Source organism: Dasypus novemcinctus, chromosome 21 (assembly GCF_030445035.2).
Source record: "Dasypus novemcinctus isolate mDasNov1 chromosome 21, mDasNov1.1.hap2, whole genome shotgun sequence".
Lineage (NCBI taxonomy): Eukaryota > Metazoa > Chordata > Mammalia > Cingulata > Dasypodidae > Dasypus > Dasypus novemcinctus.
In genome coordinates this window covers 18,535,467-18,542,045 of record NC_080693.1, presented here as the reverse complement: position 1 = coordinate 18,542,045, position 6,579 = coordinate 18,535,467, and the positions used below count along the sequence as shown (strand labels likewise).

The window sequence follows — 6,579 nt, the reverse complement described above, 5'->3', positions numbered from 1 at the left end:
TGAAGCCAAGAATATTGCCAAATTCAAGTAATAGGAAAATGAAATAATAATGATAGATTTAAACATATGAAATAAAATACATAGTAATTTAGAAAAACTAAAACTATAATAAAGTAAAAAATTTAGGGATTAAAAATGAAAAATATTAATTTTTTGATATTTTGCCTTTTATCACTGTAATATCTGTTGTCTTGTATGTACAGTGCTATTTTCTTCCATTTCTTCCTCAGTGACTTACTTTTTTCCATTTTGTCTTCAAAGAAGTTTTAGGTCACAGTGAAGTCTCATACAGAATATAGGCAACTACCATATACCCAACATCCTCCCCCTTTTCCCCCTCCCCCATCAATAACCTTTTTACATGTGTATGGTACATTTGTTAAAACTGATGTACAAATATTGAAACATAGCTACTAACCATGGTCAATGTTTTATATTATGGTTTACATTTTAGACCATATGCTTTTATAAATTTTTGATGAAATTTAACATGGCCGATATCCATCATTGCAAATTCTTGTAGAACACTTCCATTGCCCCATAAATGCACCCTCTTCCATCTATTCTATTCCTCCCTCCCCCCACCTCGGGGCCTATGGCAACCACCAGGCTTCACTCCTTGAAGGACAAGATTCATAGTTACTTGCAACAACACTGAGAACTTGACACATGAGTCTGTCCTCCCCTATTAGGAACCACCCATGCTCTCGAGAGACACCCTCCCCTCTGTTCGAGACCATATAGGGCCTCCCCAGTATGGGAGGCCAACTCCTTCCCACTCATTATGTGTGTCTCCCCTCACTAATACTGCACACTATGAACAAAATGATCACTTACACATTCTCTGGAAGACTCCTCAGATGTGCCCTGTCCCAAATGCCCCCCATATGACACCCTAAACCAGTAACCTTTCCTTGTCATATTGCCAAAAGAATTTTCTCAACATTGTTGTTGTTTCAACTATGTACCTATCAATCCCTGGTATTTACCTGCTCCCTCCTCCAGCCCTCCCCCCTTCCCACTCTATCCCCCTCTCAAACTTGCACCACCCAACCCAATAGTATTCCTACACCCCTGTCATATCCCTTCACTGCACAACTACTCACTTCCACTTATTCACCCACATGGCCATTGGCTCACAACCACCTTCTCCCTTTCTATTTCCTGTTAACCTATCTTCCAGACTCTAGCTCTCTGAGTTGGCTCAGTTTGCTTAATTCATATCAGAGAGGTCATGTAATACTTGTCTTCAATGCCTGGCTTGCTTCAGTCAACATACGGTCCTCAAGATTCATCCATGTTATCCCATGTGTTAGTACTATATTCCTTCTTTCAGCTGAGTAGCATTCTATTGTACATATAGACCATATTTTACTTATCCATTCATCTTTTGATGGGTATTTGCGTTGATTCCAACTTTTAGCTATAGTGAATAATGCCACTATGAACATTGGTGTGCATATATCTGTTCATGTCCTTGTTTTCAATTTTCCTGGGTATATACCCAGCAGTGGAATTGCTAGGTCATATAGCACATCTATAGTTAGTTTTTTCAGGAACCACCAAGCTTTCCTCCACAATGGCAGGGCCCTTCTACATTCCTATCAACAGTGGATGAAGGTTCCCATTCCTCCACATCCTCTTGTAGTCCTCTTTTTTTTTTAAATAGCTGCCAGTCTTTTGGGTGTAGGATGGAGTCTCATTGTAGTTTTGATTTGCATTTCTCTAATACCTAGTGATGTTGAGAATCTTTTCATGTGTTTTTTTGGCCATTTGTATTTCTTCTTTGGAGAAGTGTCTGTTCAAATCACCTGCCTATTTTTTAAATAGATTGTTTGTCTTTTTATTTTTGGAATATTGGATTTCTTTATAAATGCTGGATAGTAGGCTCCTATCAGACTTACGTTTATCAATTATTTTCTCCCATTGGGTAGACAGACATTTCACTGTCTTGCCAAACTCTTTTGAGGTTGTGTCCGCTGATTTTTATTTCTTCATTTATAAAGGACTCCAGTAAGAGGATTAAGACCAACCCTGGTTCACACAATCTAATGAGGCACTTAATTGAAGCAGTGTAATCAAAAGTTTCCACCTTCAATAAGTTTATAAGCACTGGAATGGATTAGTTTTAAGAACAGGATTCCCTGGAGTCCACAAAAGCTTCAAACTTCCACAGTTCTCTCCATTTCCTTTGAAAATCTGCAAATGGTGATATATTAGTTAGGGTAGCCCAACTGGTCTAACAAATTGATCCAAATAAGGAGTGGCTCAAACCACTAGAACTTTGTTCCTTGCCCACCCATAGATCCTCAATTGTTTAATTGTTCCAGGTTAGAGGATGGGGTGTGAATTGTAGAACGTGGGAGCTCTGCTCCACACAATCATTCAGGGACCCAGGCTGGTGATCACTCTGCTCTCCTCATCATTGGACTTCCATGATCAGTTTGGGAGCTGTTATCCCAATCAGCAGGAAAAAGAATAGAGCACGAAGTGTTGGTGGGAAGTTTTTATTTTATTTTATTTTATTTAGTTTAGTTTAGTTTAGTTTTATTATTGTTTTTTCATTTAAAAATTTATTGAAGCCTATCACTCATACATTAACATACACAAACAATAAGAGTATAGTAATAGTTGTGAACTTATAAAACAAACATATATAACATCATACAGACCTCTCATACCTCACCTTACCACCATTACCTTGCATTGTTAAAATTTTTAAACTAGTGATTAAAGAGCATCCTCAAAAAAGTACTACTAACCAAAGTATTTTCCCCAACTCACCCTATTATTATTATTTTTAAAATATTATTTATATATGAACATACATAAACAATAAGCATATAGTAAAATTTTTGAACTTAAAAAGCAAACATGCATAACATTATACCGGGGTCTCGTACATCAACCCTCCACCAATACCTTGCATTGTTGTGAGACATTTGTTACAAATTATGAAAGAATATTGTCAAAATCTTACTACTAAATACAGTTGTTATCTTACATTTGGTGAATTTCCCCCCAACCTACCCTATTACTTTTTAAAATATATTTTGACAGGAGTTGTAAACTTAAAAAACAATAATGCACATGTGAAGAATTCCCAAACAACTGCCCTCTATCAATATACCATACCATGGAGAAACATTTGTTACAGATTATGAGATAATATCATCATATTATTAGCAGGTCCATAGTGTACATTTGGCACACATTTTCATACTGACCCATTATCAACAGAGTATATCTTTGGCATAGATGCATGAATGTTACATTATTATTTCTATCCAGTTGTATTTTTCTTATGCTTCTCCACATTCCCATCACCTTGCAGTAGTGATGTATATTTGCTCTAGCTAACAAAGGACGCTCTTGAATTTGTACCATCAACCCCATTTCTCATCCACCTCTGGGTTTGCTGTGCTATTCAGTCCCTAGATTTTTTTCTAGTATTCTGTCAATTGGCATTTACATCCCTAGATTACCCTTTTCAGCTGCATCCCCATTTATAAACCAACTGTTACTCATTATAATGTGTTACCTTCAACTCTGTACATTTCCACACTTTACAGTAAAGCTAATTAAAATTTCTACATATATTAAACATCAGCAGTCCATCTCAGTCTTCCTCTTATTTCCTTTAAAAATCTACCACCTACCACCAAGTCTTCAAGATATTTTCCTACATTTACTTCTAGAAGTTTTATAGTTTTTGCTTTTAGATTTAAGTTTTTGAATTCATTTTGAGTTAATTTTTGGATAAGGTGTGAGATAGGGGTCCTCTTATCTTCTTTTGGCTATGGATATCCAGTTCTCTCAGCAGTATTTGTAGAATGGACTATTCTGCTTGAGCTGGGTGAATTTGATAGGCTAGTCAAAAATCACTTGATCTTACAAGTGAGGGTCTGTTTCTGAACCATCAGTTTGGTTCCGTTGGTCTATGTGTATGTCTTTATGCCAGTACCATGCTGTTTTTACCACTGTAGCTAGGTAATATGATTTAAAGTCTGGTTATTCAGGACCACTTACCCTTCCAAATAAATTTGATAATAATGTTTTCCATTTATTTAAAAAATGCTGGTTTAATTTTAATTGGGATTGCATTGAATTTGTATATCAATTTGAATAGAATTGACGTTTTAATGATATTTAGTCTTCCAGTCCATGAGCATGGAATGTTCTTCCAGTTATTTAGGGTTTTTTTGATTTCTCTTAACATTGAGCTGTAGTTTTCTGAATACAAGTACTTTGCATAGTTGGTTAAGTTTATTCCTGAATATTTGGGGTTTTATCTGTCATATTTTATTTTCACCACTCTTTTGACACTTTCATTACTTTTATTGATAAAATCTTCATTTCTAGACTCTCTTCCAGGCTCTCTCTCCTGTTTTTCTTTTCAGGCTGTAACACACCCTTTAGTATTTCCTGCTAAGAAGGTCTCTTGGTTACAAACTCTCTCAGTTTCTCTTTATCTGTGAATATTCTAAACTCACCCTCATTTTTGAAAGACAGTCTTGCTGGATATAAGATTCTTGGCTGAAAGTTTTTTTCTTGCAATATCTTAAATATATCATACCACTGCCTTCTTGCCTCCAGGGTTTTTGGTGAGAAATCAGCATTTACTCTTATTGGGTATTCCTTATATGTTATGCATTGCTTTTCTCTTGCTGTTTTCAGAATTCTCTCTTTGTCCTTGGCATTTGATATTCTGATTAGGATGTATCTTGGGTTTGGTCTATTTTGATTTTTTGGATGGGAGTACATTGTACTTCTTGGACATGGATATGTGTATACCTCAATAGGGTTGGGAAATTTTCTATCATTATTTCTTCAAATATTCCTTCTGCCCCTTTTCCCATCTCTTCTTTTTCTGGGATACCCATGACACATATGTTTGCATGTCTCTTGCTGTTGTTTGGTTCCCTGAGACCTTGTTCAATTTTTCCATTCTTTCCTTCATCTGTTCTTTTGTATGTTCATTTTCAGAGGCCATTTCTTCAAGCTCACCAGTCCTTTCTTCTGCCTCTTCAAATTTGCTATTATATGATCCCAATGTGTTTTTTATTTCATTTATTGCACCTTCCATTCCTATAAGGTCTGCTATTTTTCTATGTATGTTTTGGAATTTTACTTTGTGCTCATCCAGTATCTTCTGTTTTTTTAATAAAAAATTGTATTTACTTAGAAGCATTCAGAATGTCAACAAAACAGCTGCAACTTTTTTTTCACAATTACAGAGTGGTATTCAGTTAACAGAATGACAATTATTTTGGATAAGCTGCATCAGAGACAACTGAAGATGAATAAACTACCATCCCCATATATAACTAATTTGTGCTGTGCACCAACAAGAACCTGCTTTAAATTTCCATGCCAATTTACAACCCCCATACTGTACCAGGCAAGGTTAGTGGCTATTGAAAAGACCACCAGGACAGGGCTATCTAAAGACACATTCAGTAGTGTGCTAACTATACAAAAAAAGACACTGTACAGTTTAAAAACAAATCTTACACAGCCTTACATTTCAATTTTTTTTTCTTTAGAAGGAGTGAGTTGTGTACAGGGGGGTTAAATGCTTTATAGACAAGAAAAAAAAACTGCATTAGAACCAACTTATTCATCATCATCATCTTCTTCATCTTCATCTTCCTCCTCCTCTTCCTCCTCCTCATCTTCCTCATCTTCTTCATCTTCCTCCTCTTCCTTCTTCTTCTTGGTTTTTTCAGCCTTGACAATACTCCCTTTTTTGCTGCATCAGGTTTTCCTTTAGCCCGGGAGGCAGCAATATCCTTTTTGTATTTCTCCTTCAGCTTAGCACCCTTCTTTTCATAAGGCTGCTTGTCATCTGCAGCAGTATTATTCCACATCTCTCCCAGCTTCTTATCAACATCACCAATGGAGAGGCCAGGATGTTCACCTTTGATTTTTGGGCGGTACTCAGAACAAAACAAGAAAAAGGCTGAAGGAGGCCTCTTAGGTGCATTGGGATCCTTGAACTTCTTTTTTGTTTCACCTTTAGGAGGGATATAGGTTTTCATTTCTCTTTCATAACGGGCCTCGTTTGCCTCAGTCATGTCTTCAAATTTTCCTGTCTCTTTAGCAGACATGGTCTTCCATCTCTCTGAGCACTTCTTGGAAAACTCTGAAAAGTTGACTGAAGCATCCAGGTGCTTCTTCTTGTGCTCCTCCCAGCAAGTTTGCGTGAAGAATGCATACGATGATACTTTGCCTCTAGGCTTCTTAGGGTCTCCTTTGCCCATGTCTACTTATTTTTCATCTGCGAGGCTCCGAGTCACCCAGCACCCACCCGGCTCGCACTTTGCCTGGCGCTGTCTCTATGGAGCTCAATGTACTGCAATGGCTGTCCCAATATCTTCTTAAAGTCCCTAATCTCTTTAGCCACCTCACTGAATTTATTAAGATTTTTTGAACATCTATAATTAGTTATCTTAATGCCTTTATGTCATCTGGAGGCTTATCTTGTTCCTTTAACTGGGCTATATCTTCCTGTTTCTTGGTGTGGATTGTAGTTTTTTTGTTGGTGTCTTGGCATCTGGCTTAATAGAATATTTTTTC

The 6,579-nt window shown here is 36.8% G+C and overlaps 1 pseudogene; it reads right to left on the bottom strand.

Annotated features, from left to right (window-relative positions):
- Nucleotides 1-5,508: 5,508 nt before the first annotated feature.
- LOC101432933 (high mobility group protein B1-like) lies at nt 5,509-6,263 on the bottom strand (annotated as a pseudogene).
- Between the last annotated feature and the right edge of the window lie 316 nt (nt 6,264-6,579).